At 39.2% G+C, this 13,750-nt stretch overlaps 1 protein-coding gene across 31 annotated transcripts in view; it reads right to left on the bottom strand.

Annotated features, from left to right (window-relative positions):
• NRXN1 (neurexin 1) overlaps window positions 1-13,750 on the bottom strand; it is a 1,248,790-nt gene that overhangs the window by 921,082 nt on the left and 313,958 nt on the right. Inside the window, exon 1 of one of the 31 annotated variants that reach the window (XM_073339214.1) lies at window positions 12,477-12,494. The exons of the other annotated variants lie outside the window; for them this stretch is intronic. The gene's annotated coding sequence lies outside the window, so the exon portion shown is untranslated. Of the gene's footprint in view, window positions 1-12,476; window positions 12,495-13,750 lie in introns of those variants that run through there. 31 annotated transcript variants of the gene reach the window in all.

The raw sequence follows: 13,750 nt of genomic DNA, 5'->3' as shown, positions 1-13,750 counted from the left end.
GGCCATGTTACCACTTCTGCAACAAGAAATCCATTTTTATGTACACTGTATCATGAAGGCTACTGACAGCTCCCTGTGGTAGTAAATGAATGGGGGCGAGAGGGCTGGCTGCAGGAGCTCCATGAACTAAATATTTTTTTATATTAATCTGTGGATTGCTGCTAAAGCCACTTCATTGTTTACTACTTCATTGTTATATACATATACCTTGCATAACTCCACTCAACTGAATCACAGGAGATCTCAGCAAGGCAACAAAAATCATTAGAGTTAGGTTGAGCAGTGCATAATGGATAATGACAAACTGAACGAACTAAGATTCAATAGCATGAAAGAAGAATATTAGAGGGTATTTAATTTGGGGGAGAAAAACTGATCAGAAAAATGACTCCTAACATACATTAGGAAATTATTTTCCATCAAGATTGATGGCATGTAAATTTCAAGCACATAAAAAGAAATATAAATTTACAGACTTCGTAATCACAATGTAATTTTCAAAGGAGATGAGTGCTGACAGGCCAAATTCTTTGCTCATATAACCTGAAAACGCCACTGATTTCAATGCAATTGCATTGCCTTACCCTCGGGCTGGATGTGGTTCCAATAGTGTAGCTGGATTTTTAAAAGGGGGTTGATTATTTTTTGGCCACTAATAAGCTTTGTAGTTACACGTGCCAAAATAGCAGCAATGAAATCTCATATCTGAGGGGGGAAGCTGAACATCACAAGGGTCAAGAAAAAAAATCTCCCTGTATATGTCACAATAGGCTAGGCACACGATGGAGAGGTTTGCCTCTAATGTATCTGATGACCACTGTTAGAGGCATGTATCAAATATCATGACGCAATGGTGAATCCTATATTTCACCGTTGTGTTAATATCCTTGCACTGAATGACCAGGTATCATACTGAGTATTCCCCAATATATTTAAAATATAGGGTGGTAGATTAAAAATCAAGATTTAACAAAATAAAGTAGGTTTCAGAGTAGCAGCCATGTCAGTCTATATCCGCAAAAAGAACAGGAGTCCTTGTGGCACCTTAGAGACTAACACATTTATTTGAGCATAAGCTTTCGTGGGCTAAACCCAACGTAAGATCTGCTCTATACCAGAGCACATTATAGTAAACTGGGATATTTTCCCTCTATGTGATATGCTACATATTTCAATCAGATAAATGCTAACTTCTGTGTTTGTACTACTATATAAATGTATTGTATTAACCTAAAACACTTAAATTCTTTTCAGAACTAGAGATCACTTCTTGTTTTTTTCCCTTACATCAGCATCTTTATGCTTTGTTATATTGAAATTTATGTAATACAGGATGCTAAAGAATGCATAGTCCAGTGTGGTACAATATAGATTAGATGATGCATGAAAGATAATATATATGGATGACTGAAACTTCACCACTCCTCAAATGAGACACCAGTTTTGTTTCCCAGAATTTCTAACAAGTACTAGCCTAGCAATATCAATGAGAAAACAGTTGCTGGCAACTGTGATATGGAGGTAATGCTGATGAAGACATTAAACCTGGACCAGAAGATGATAGAAAAATTCTCAAATTTCTCAGTGAAAGCAAACATACATCTAATCCTCTTGAGAAGGCACTAACCATATCAGCTTTCATTTGTCCTTTACTGTGGTTTTTCTTTCTCAAAATAGCTTCCCACTTTAAAAAAATGCTGATGGGGGATAAGAAAGAATCTTTTTTCTTATGTATAGACATGGTTCCTCACAGGCATAAATGAACCAAATGATGAGTCTACTAATAAAATATAGGACCTTAGAGTTATTGGCACTCTTAGAGAAGCTATTTACGTATTTTCAATATTGTGGACATTCTTCTGCTTCTGATAAGAAAGACTTAAAACATGTAACATTTAATACTTTGTGTTGAACTTTATTAAAAATTTCCATTTTGAATGTGATTTGAGTAAATCTTCCAGTCACACTAATAAAAAGTTCTGTTTATAAAGTGTTTATGATGGGTTAAATTATTGAGGATTATAAACAGAAATTTGTGTGATAGATGTTCTAAGAACATCTGTAGGTGTTTAAATTATTATAAGCAACCTATTCATCTGTTGGACTATAAATTAACCCTCTATAAACTATAAATGAAAGAAACTTTATAAGTATGAGACTAAATTTCTTAATAATTTGACAGGATTCTTACAAAACCTTGATGGCCATCAAGGGGCTGGATTTTCTTAAGTTTTCAGCCTTAACCTAACTCTGATTAACAGCAGTGGGAGCAGACCAATGCTGAAAGCTGCTGAAAATACCGGAACATCCAGTCTGTCCCAAAAGGAATCAATAAATACTAAACTCAAGCTAGCTAGAGGGACTATACAGTTATTGGTATATGAAATAGTTTAATTCCAGAATACATGAAAGAAGATGGGCAAGTTGGTGGTGAAAGGTTGGTACAGGATACACGAATTCTAGCAACAAAGGGGTCTGTAAGTTTACCCGCATTCTACTTTTTGTCATGTGACTGTTGGGTTTTAAGTATCAGTGTGGTAGCCATGTTAGTCTGTATCCACAAGAACAATGAGGAGTCTGGTGGCACCTTAAAGACTAACAGATTTATTTGGGCATAAGCTTTCATGGGTGTATCTGAAGAAGTGGGGTATTTTACCCACGAAAGCTTATGCCCAAATACATCTGCTAGTCTTTAAGGTGCCACCCGACTCCTTGTTGTTTTTGTTGGGGTTTTGTTTGTTTTAAGCCTCAGACACAAACTACTGTGCTCTTGGACATTCCACTTCTTTAAATTCTAAATGTTACCAAGGAATAGAACAAGAGTTATGCCATTACACAATTTTATCCCTCTTTTACCTTAGTGAAATTATATACACATGCACAGGGACCATCCCTATCAATTATGTATCTGTAGGAGATTGCTTGAAGAAGAGGCCAATGTCCCACTGGGGAAGAGGAGGTTCAGGGCAACTTAGACAACATCACAAGATATAAATGTGGGATATGGTAACTAAGACTCATTACTCTCTAATCCTTTCAGTAATATCCAGTGGTGCCTCCTCAAGATGGACAGCAAACATTTCTGTTTTAAGTTCAATACAGCAGGATATTTACCAGTTGCTATAAACAGGCTCTGAGTGAATCCCTTTAATATCAGGTTTGCCTGGGCTCTTTCAGAATTGACCACCCTCACACAGTCCTAGTAACATATCTGCTCCAATTTTCAATAGAAAGTGAATTAAATCATTTGGTTTAGCACTAGATATGTGCCAACTAGGTATGTTTCAGGTTTATACCCACAAAATTCAATGAACCTAAAATTAGCCTAAACCTAAATTACAATATAAACTAGGCAGCGGCGGTCTCTTCACATGTACCGAGCAAATATTCTCCTGATCTGTGACAGGCGCCTCTAGAATATCCCAATACAAATAAACTTGGATCTATACCAAGTCATGAAAAAAACACAATCATGTTACACTGTCAGGCCTGTCATGCTGTCTGGAATGGCTCACAGCTGGAGTGCCTACCTCAGGGCAGACTGTCAGAAGACAAGGGCAGACACCCGAAGCTGGTGGTATGTTCTATAATTAGATATTACCAAGCGAGCAACAAATGCGAACTCCTGGATCATTATACCATCTTATCATGGAGTCACAGACAGTCCCCTTAACCTCTCCAGTCTATCTTGCCACCCAGAGAAACTGGAATTTGTGATAAAAGGTTGCTTTAACCTAAAAATGACACAAAACAGGTTTCTCCCTGTCTCAAGAGACCAGTCATTTACCCCAGATCAATCGATTCTCTGGATCTTATACTAAAGACAATACTGGCAGCCAATTCTATAGTAAACTAAATAAAGGTTTGTTAGCTAAGAAAAAAGAAAGAGTTATTGCGAGGTTAAAGCATGTAAAATATATCTCCAGGTGAATCACAGTTTGCAAATGGTGCCAGTACTGTAATAAACTGCCAGTTTTCCAGAAGTCTTTCAGGGCTACCCAGAATAACTCTGGGGGTCTCCATCTTCTCATTCATTTATTCTGTCCTGTTAGAATCCAAACAGTCCAGAGATAAAGGATTGTTCTTTGAATCCATATTTATATCTTCTTCTCACAGAAGACAAGCTGACAGTCTCTCTACCCAAGTTGTTTTTTCCTTTGATGGTGATGAGTGAGGGATGCACTTTGAGTTTCTGACCTCAGGTCATCACCGCAATGGCCATTCTGATAAAGTCCTTCATTAGCATTCCATGTGGCTTCTTTCATGTCTGATGAGTTATTTAGTTATAGGGGTATTTACCATGTAAGTGTTTGCAATCACATTATAACAGGAACAGATAAGTGAAAACAATGCTTGTAAAATTACATTAGTTTTATGAAATTTAAACACCCAAAACACTAATTGCTTTAATCTATACTAATACACAAGTAAATTGACCTGAATACACTCTAACAAGACCTGGTCATCTAGTGTCACAAATCCAATGAAGTCCACACACATCATGATGTTCTCCCTCATCCAGTGTTGAACTTCCAGACTTCACAAAACACCATGCACTTCAGGTATTACTGTGGTTTTACACCAGCATGGAACACCAGATAGGGGATGATCATCTCAGAATCATCCTGGCTAAATGGATGTGGTATCAACTGAAATATTTAAAGTGATTTTCACAACTTCCCTGCATCTTGTTCCACTGAACATTGGAATGTATTAAATAAGTCTGGTAGTACTGCAAAAACTCATATTCCACTGATGATGTGCTTGTTATACCTCCCAGCACCTAAGCAGTGAAGCAACTAATTAAAACCCCACAGCAATGCAAATATCTTTATGTAAAAAAAAGTAGCGTCAGAAGAATCTGATTACAGAATAACCATTGGACAATTATTGACAATTATGTTCCATAATTAAAGCTCGCTTTACTTCTTAATGTAATTAGCTGGTAGCCTTTCATATTTAGCCCGATTAATTAATCCCCATAAGCATGGAAAGTTATAATCAATACAACAGAAGTTCCTTAGCAAATTGTAAATAATCTAGGAATTCCTTAGATAGTTTGCTAGGGACTAGTCATCAGATGCTTTGTTAGGACATGTTCTAATTTGGGAGTGGAAAAAGGCTGCTGTTAACCTGTAGGCAACTACCCTGCAACTCCATCTCCAAAAAATGTTTTTAATTGCATAGATACTCAATAGGAGTCACGACTTTGGTTGGCAAAAAAATAATTAGTCACTTAGGATCAGATTCCTCAAAACCTGATTTTAGCTTTTCAATTATTTACTCAGCATATTGCTCTAGATAGCACCTATTTTATCTCAGTCTCCTCTTTCAGCTGTTTAAGGAAGTTGCATTTTGAAAGTTTCTTTACATGGCAAACCTTATTAAGAAAGATCCCAGCAGGGTATGGTCTAGCTGACTGAAATCATGGCACTGTGTCTTGACTAAGAAATAGTTTCAAAGTTTGTTTTTTTAAAAATATATGATGATTTGTGTTGCAGAGTTTTTGGAGGCCATTTTCTCCCTCAATGTTTACAAGGTCCACCGGTCTCTCAGGATTCTGAAGGGCTATTCTAGCCCTTATTTGTGTAATGGAGGCAACATTCTCAACAAATTCTGTCAATAAACCCTCATCCCATCCAACTGACTCCTATCTGTTTTTTTTCTGAATTTCCACATCAATGTACATCATAAAGCAGCACTGAGATCCATAGGCTTCTACCCAGTATAAAAACAGCCGTTTCAATTCCTCTTTCTCGCTATAAGAAATAATGGCCTGTGCTCTCTCTGGCATCTGGCTGCTTGTCCTGATTCTGTTTTCAGCTCTGGGCAATCTCAAAGGGATAAGTGCTCTCCTCTTGGCAGCTGCCTTGCCATAGAAGGGTTTGAGAGGGCATTGACAAGAGCACTGTGCAAAGATAGCCATCCAACATTAGCCAATACAGTTCTGTTCTTGAGAAAATAAAATGCTTTGCAATGTGTCCAAAAATGAAAAACAGGACTAATGTACATCTAGCTGAACCAGTAGTTTTAAATGATAGAACAATAGCTACAGAAACAAACAATACCAGTAGCAATACTATAGCATACATTTTATAGGCATATAAAAAACACCCTTATAATTACCTCTCCACCCCACAGCTCTCTTGTAGGGTAACTGGGAAGAGATTGCACAAGATGACTCCACAGCAGCACTTTATAAGGTAGGGACAGAGAGGGGTTGAATGTGGCTGAAGACAGTCAACAGATCAGCTAACCACACTGACCCACTGACCAAAACCACCATGTGGGGGTGTTAGGAGGGCAGCAACTGCTACTGCAATACAGAAATTGCAGTATTATTCTCAAAGAGGCTTCATTGCTGCTAGGTGGTTCACATCACGGCTCTGGACTAGATAGAAGGGTCCAGTCACTCCACCCCTCATATAAGGATCTTTTACTCATGATTTGGACAGGGAATGAGAATTTGGCCCAGCAACCTAGTTATTTTCCTTCTACTGCATGCATGTAGCGACCATGGGGGAGGGGGCGGGGAGAAGATGCAGGTATTGGGAAGAAATGTGTCTGGGTAAATGGGAAGACATTTATTTCCATATTTGGGAGTTTATATTGGTGACAAATGAACAAGAAATAAGGATATTTATATCCCCATGTATTATATCCCCCATGTAGCTCTCATCTACTGTTATATTCTGTTTATCAACTAAGGACAGGAATAAAGAAAATCATAATAAAAATTAAAGACTCAGGCATTTTGTTCCATACAGGACCATGTACATCTGGGGTGTTTCTAACTGAAGTGATACAGAGAAAGGTGCACACTCTATATGGATGCTATATAAGCAATTTTGCATTTTACTTTTCATTATGAAGTGCTTGTTCACAGTCAACTGTTTTCATAGAATCATAGAATATTAGGGTTTGAAGAGATCTCAGGAGGTCATCTAGTCCAATGACCTGCTCAAAGCAGGATCAACACCCATTAAATCATCCCAGCCAGGGCTCTGTCAAGCTGGGCCTTCAAAACCTCTAAGGATGGAGATTCCACCACCTCCCTAGGAAACCCATTCCAGTGCTTCACCACCCTCCTAGTACAATAGTGTTTCTTAATATCCAACCTAGACCTCCCCTGCAACTTGAGACAATTACTCCTTCTTCTGTCATCTGCCACCACTGAGAACAGCTGAGCTCCATCCTCTTTGGAACCCCCCTTCAGGGAGTCAAAGGCCGTTATCAAATCCCCCCTCACTCTTCTCTTCTGCAGACTAAATAACTCCAGTTCCCTCAGCCTCTCCTCATAAGTCTTGTGCCCCAGCCCCCAATCATTTCCGTTGCCCTCTGCTGTACTCTGTCCAATTTGTCCACATCCCTTCTGTAGTGGGGGGACCCACACTGGACACAATACTCCAGGTGTGGCCTCACCAGTGGTGAATAATCACTTCCCTCGATCTGCTGGCAGTGCTCCGACTAATGCAGCCCAATATGCCATTGGCCTTTTTGACAACAAAGGCACACTGCTGACTCATATTCAGCTTCTCGTCCACCGTAATCCCCAGGTCCTTTTCTGCAGAACTGCTGCTTAGCCAGTTGGTCCCCAGCCTGTAGCAGTGCATGGGATTCTTCCTGCCTAAGTTCAGGACTCTGCACTTGTCCTTGTTGAACCTCATCAGATTTTTTTTGGTTAAATCCTCCAATTTGTCTAGGTCATGCTGGACCCTATCCCTACCCTCCAGTGTATATACTTCTCCCCCCAGCTTAGTGTCATCTGCAAACTTCCTGAGGGTGCACTTCATATCTACAAATCACTGTGAACATACACAACAATTGTAAAATAGTCCAGCATTAAATTTAGGTACTTGAAATTAAAGGCTTGTTCCTGTTCCAATGAAGTCAATGGCAAAGCTCTTACATAACTGATATGGTGCTTTCTCTTCTTCTTCAACGCTTAGCCAGACTTTGGCCATAGAAATCATTAGACATTTGGTCCGTTCCTGCACAACCGCAAAGGCTTGAGGACCTGAGAGTCCAACATCAGAACAGACTTGATGACCCCATGTAATAGGGGGTCTGTCTCTGGGCCACCTCCACCCCTTGGTTGGTGGAATTTTATATTGGATGTTACAAGCCTCCCGGAGAACAGCATTCACTGGAACGTCTTGTGGCATCTTTACAACATGTCCAAAAAGTGTAAGGTGCTGCCTGTGGGCAATGGCCCCAGTAGTCTGTAGCCCCAAGTGACCATAAACATCTGCATTACAGATGAAGTCATTCCACTTTATTCCCAGTATACGACATTGACATTTTGTGTGGAACGCCAACTGCTTTATCCAGTCTGCGCAGCATAGTGTCCATGTTTCACAGCCATACAATAGTATGGGAAGGATACAGCTTGTATAAATCCTGAACTTGGTTGTCATACTAAGATGATGTTGATTCTATATCCATTGTAAATGGCCCATGGCAAATGCTGTGATGCCAATCCAATGGACAACCTCCGTGTGAGAACTGGAGGAGCTGGTAAGCATAGAACCCAGATAGCAAAAGCTGGAAACTGATTTGACAGTTTCATTGTTCTAAGAGATTGGAGTCACGGGTGGACCTGGTCCTAGATTTTGCAGTTTTGTCTTTGACCATGAAACATGGAGACCAATGTTAGCTAACTCCTCCTCCATATGCTGGAGTGCATCACAAAACCTGCTGGGGCTGAATCCACCCTAACTGAATAATTTACGGTTTATCATATAGCATCCAGTCCCGCAAGGTACAGATTGCTCACAACTGCAACAGAAGGTAAGGGTCACCAGAAGGTCACTGGAGGCGGTCAGCCCCTTGGTTGTTCAGACCTGACTATACTTTGCACCTTGTGTAGTTATGATCGTCGGAGTCTTAGGCAAATGGGACCCCAGTAACAAGTGAGTGCTGAGAGAATGCAGAATCGGTAAACGCTACGCTTGGCTGACGTGGCAACTCATGGTGGTTGAGGGACATCTACATAGAACACATCACTGGACATTGGCAATATCAGGAGGGATGAGCTGGAATGCTGATGAGAAGCGCAGTCAGGAAAGTAACAAATACTTTCCTCATGGATTGTATTATCTAATGGACAACCAACCTAATTCTCAATTACTGAGGAACAATCTCCACTCATATTTTGCTTTCCACAACCAAATCTCTGTACAACTTTTCATGAGTGATGTATTCGGATTCTAATATCTAAACTGTACTGTTAAATCTATGCACCTAAATTTGGGTTATTGCTGATTGTGTACTCTATGTATCATATGACTTTTAAAAAATAACTTTATATTTCTGGATAATCAAAGCACTATACCCAGATGTACAGACACTCTTTTTCCAACCTATGTATTATATAATTTTTTAACATTAGCTTTAATAAAAAATTTAAATCTATTCTACTTTTTTACAACTGTGCAAAGTGGAAGAGAAAGCCACTTATTGTGCACAGCTGTAAATAGTTACACAAGGTAGGGAATAATTAAACGAACTGATCAGTAGGGGTCTATTTAAAGACTAGTGTTACACTTACAATTTTAAACAATGTTCTTATATTATACTTGCATTGCCTAGAATGGGCAGAAGAGGAGTCAAGCTCTTGAGGGCTTGTCTTCACCGGACATGCTATATTGGCGCAGCTGCATTGATGCTGCGTGGACACAACTTTTAGTTAATCTAACTTACGTCACTCAGAGGGGTGGCTTTTTCAAACCTCTGAGCGACACGAGTTGCATCTATTTAAGTGGTAGTGTACACAGGCCCGGACTTATAATCCTGGCTTGGACATTGATTTCCAATATGTACAGTATCTACACAATAGGAATATTCATATTTACCTACTCAATATACAGATTGGAAGCTCTTATGTAACATTTAAAGATCTCCAACTTTAAAGTGCTACTTTAAGTATTACTAATGTATACATGCAAATGAAGCTTTTTCATGCTTGTTTATAGAAAGAAAACTGTCACTTGCCAGTATTAGAGGGTCATAATACAATGGAAATTCACTTGGAATGGGAAGATGACCACATGTATTTAGATTTCTGATATTATAAATGAAAGTGCTCTTCCAATGGATGCAAACCCCACCCTCACCCCAGATCACAATACCCTGGCAACAAGAATAAGTCCCATCAACAAAATCCCCACCAGGGTGCCCTTTCCATTCTGCCTTGTGCCATCCCTTTATCATCTTCTCACAGGACAGGAAAAAGCAATAGGCACAAACAAGTGACTTTATAAAAAACAACTAAAGACCTAATTGAACAAAAGAACACAGCTAACTGGAAGAGGAACAGTGCTGTGTAGTTAATTAAACAATACAAAATAATTAACTTCATAAAAATAATGAACGCAAAATATTCAAGGTCTAATTTTAGTAAAAAAGATTCAAAATTTCATTTTATCTGATTAATAAAGCAGATAACTCCAAAAGGATCAACAATTATATAATTATCAAATGCCAAAGACAATTAAACTCTACCCAAGCACTATCAACATCAGAAACTTCAAAATTATAGAGAAGGAACTGGGAAATCAATAGACTGTCAGCACTTTGGGGCAGGGAATGTCTATTACCCTAAGTCTGTACAGTGCCTAGCATATTGAAGTGCCTTTCTCCATTAGCCCAAGGAACTACTATAATAGAAAAAAAGAAATAAGGATTTTGAGCCCTTGTAGCATTTAAATACATTATCTTTCTTTGAAAATCTCAACGTACACATGGAATATACTAAATATATAAACTATGGCTAATAGAAAATGTTCTTAGCATTTCAAAATACTGTATACTGAATTACCCTCTTATAACTGCCACTTATAAAATCATTTTCTGCCCTATTTTTGGTCATATTATCATCATCTATCTTTTGGAACCACACAATATGAAGTCTAAACACATGCCAATGGAAACAAAACCATAATTCATCCTGGACCATTTTAGAGTATGAAAATGTGCCTACCTAGAAAAAAAGTATCAGAGCCAAACACCAAGTAGATACTCATAAAATCTTACTGCAAAGCACCCAATACTAACTACAGAATTCAAGTAGCTGAATTCCAGAGATGAGTCATAACTAATCTATACCATTTGGCTAATCAGAATATCCTTTCATCACCGCACTCTGGGGGTGGAGGGGAAATCTCAATTTGCATGTACTGCTCAAATCACTAAGGGAAGCACTCATTAATTTAAGTTTCAGAACTGATGTCTCCAAATTATATTTATTCAACTCTGTGCTTTTCAAAAGTAACATTAAAAATATAACAAATCCTGGGTACTTCCAGGGAGGAGTGGGAAAAATTATAGATTCTCCCTCTCCCCCCAACATTCAGAAGAGGAAAGCGCTTAAGTATTAAAAATGTTTTCATCAACAGTGGCGGTGAGGATATTCAATGAATTTCAGTTATTTTGTAATTTGTCTGATACATGCTAAGGAAATGGCTGCATCTTATTTTAAAACTGCCCTATATAAAGCAACATAAAATAGTTGTTAATTATATGCATTCAATTCTAATTTAAACACCATCCCCATCATAATATTGCCAGCCAGCTACATTTTGTTGTTGCTGACATAAATGATCAACTTGAAAAGTTTTTTTTTAGAAAGCAATATTATTTAAACATAATGGTGTTAGTTTATTCTTATCCTGAAGAGTCTAAAAGGTGGGAGAGAGGTGATTTGCTTGAATTTACACAAAGCCTATAAAGGATATGTGTTTTATCAACAGAAATGTGTGCTATGTTTCCACTGACAGAACAGCATATCTTGCATAATACCACACCAAACATGCAATTCAAAAGGTGTAAGAGTAAAATTAGGAAACAGGTTCAGCATATTGAATGAATGCTGAATTGGCAGAGGAAAAGCTGTAGTATGTGCATTCAGGTTTATTCAGTGTTCTTCAAAAAGGAGGAGTGTGACAGGTTCAGTCACAGAGAACCCCTTGGGACTGTCACCTGATGTGCTGAAATTTCCTCTAAGCCCATTTTCCCGCCAGCTTGGATTCCAAAACCCTACCTTGTTGAGCCAGACACACTAGCCTGCTGCAACACAGACTCAGGGTCTGGGCCATGCCCCCAAAGCTGCAGACTTTAACCAAAAACAGCTCAGCAGGTTACCTCTCCAGCACCCAGACATCCAGTTCCCAATGGGATCTAAACCCCCAAATAAATCCATTTTACTTTGGATAAAGTTATTCAGGGTAAACTCATGAATTGTCCACCCTCTATAACACTGATAGAGAGATATGCAGAGCTGTTTGCTCCCCCAGGTATTAATCACTTACTCTGGGTTCATTAATAAACAAAAGTGATTTTATTAAGTATAAAAAGTAGGATCTAAGTCATTTCAAGACATAACAGACAGAACAAAGTAAGTCACCTAGCAAAATAAAGCAAAAACATGCATGTCTAAGCCTAATACATTAAGAAACTGATTACAAGTAATATCTCACCCTCAGAGATGTTCACAGACTAGACGCCTCCCTAGTCTGGGCCCAATCCTTTCCTGTAGTACAGTCCTTGTTAGTTCCAGCAGACATCTCAGGTGGTAAGCAGAGGCTCTCTCATGACTGGCCACCTCTTTTGTCCTGCTCCATCCCGTTTTATAGTTTGGCACAAGGTGGGAATCTTTGGTCTCTCTGGGTCCCCAACCCTCCTTCTAAATGGAAAAGTACCAGATTTAAGATGGATTCCAGTATCATATGACTGGGTCACATGTCACTGAACGGCCCCTAGTTTCCATTCTTCCTGGGTTGGCCCCCATGTATACAGGAAAGTTTGCAGGTAAATAAACCATTTACAACCAATTGTCCTAATCAATGGGAGCCATCAAGATTCTAAACCACCATTAATGACCCACACTTTGCATAATTACAATAGGATCTCAGAGTTATACTTCATATTTCCAGCTTCAGATACCAGAATGATACATGCATTCAAATAGGATGAACACACTCAGTAGATTATAAGCTTTGTAATGATACCTGACAAGAGACCTTTTGAATCAAGCATATTCCAGTTACATCATATTCACCTTCATAAGCATATTTTTATAAAGCATATGGAGTGCAACATCACAGGGAGTACAAGAGTTGACCCAAAAATCTGTATTCCAGAAAGCTTCCTGCACAACATGATCATTAAAACACAGCCAGCAAAAAATTAAAGAAAGAATAATTTTTAGGCTGAAGACCCCCTGCAAAATACACATTGGCACTCCCAGTCAGTGTCCCCTCATGTGCCTTCTCCTGCGCATATAACTACATGTTGTCCAGTTGAGTTGAGGCAGCATGGCGAGTCAGGGCTCCAGGCATGCCATGACACAGGGACCTTCATCAACTCCACCCTCACAGGACTTTCCCTGCACTATGTGCCCATGCCCACTTCACAGCAGGATGTCCTATCTCCCAGGAAGGCAGAGCAGCAGCCCCTCCACTATCAGGAGAGAGACAGGAGTGGCAGCAGGGCTCCCACCAACACTTAGCCCAGCTTCTGGGCTGTATCTTCTTGAGTAGGTGGTCTAAGGCTACTAAACTCTTTTCCTGACGCATTCAAGGCTTGTCTATGCACAGACTGGAAGTGAAATAATTTCAATCTTAATTCAAAATAAATGTCCACACAACGACTTGCACTGTAATACCTACAGGTGTGAATTCAAACCAGTTTAGTTGCTTCAGGTCCAGTTTTGTGTAGACAAACATGCACAGAGAAATTGGCAGGGTCCCAC

This window comes from Lepidochelys kempii, chromosome 3, assembly GCF_965140265.1.
Source record: "Lepidochelys kempii isolate rLepKem1 chromosome 3, rLepKem1.hap2, whole genome shotgun sequence".
In the NCBI taxonomy this organism is placed as follows: domain Eukaryota; kingdom Metazoa; phylum Chordata; order Testudines; family Cheloniidae; genus Lepidochelys; species Lepidochelys kempii.
Note: the sequence above shows the minus strand (reverse complement) of the source record. Positions and strands in the feature narration are given on the sequence as shown.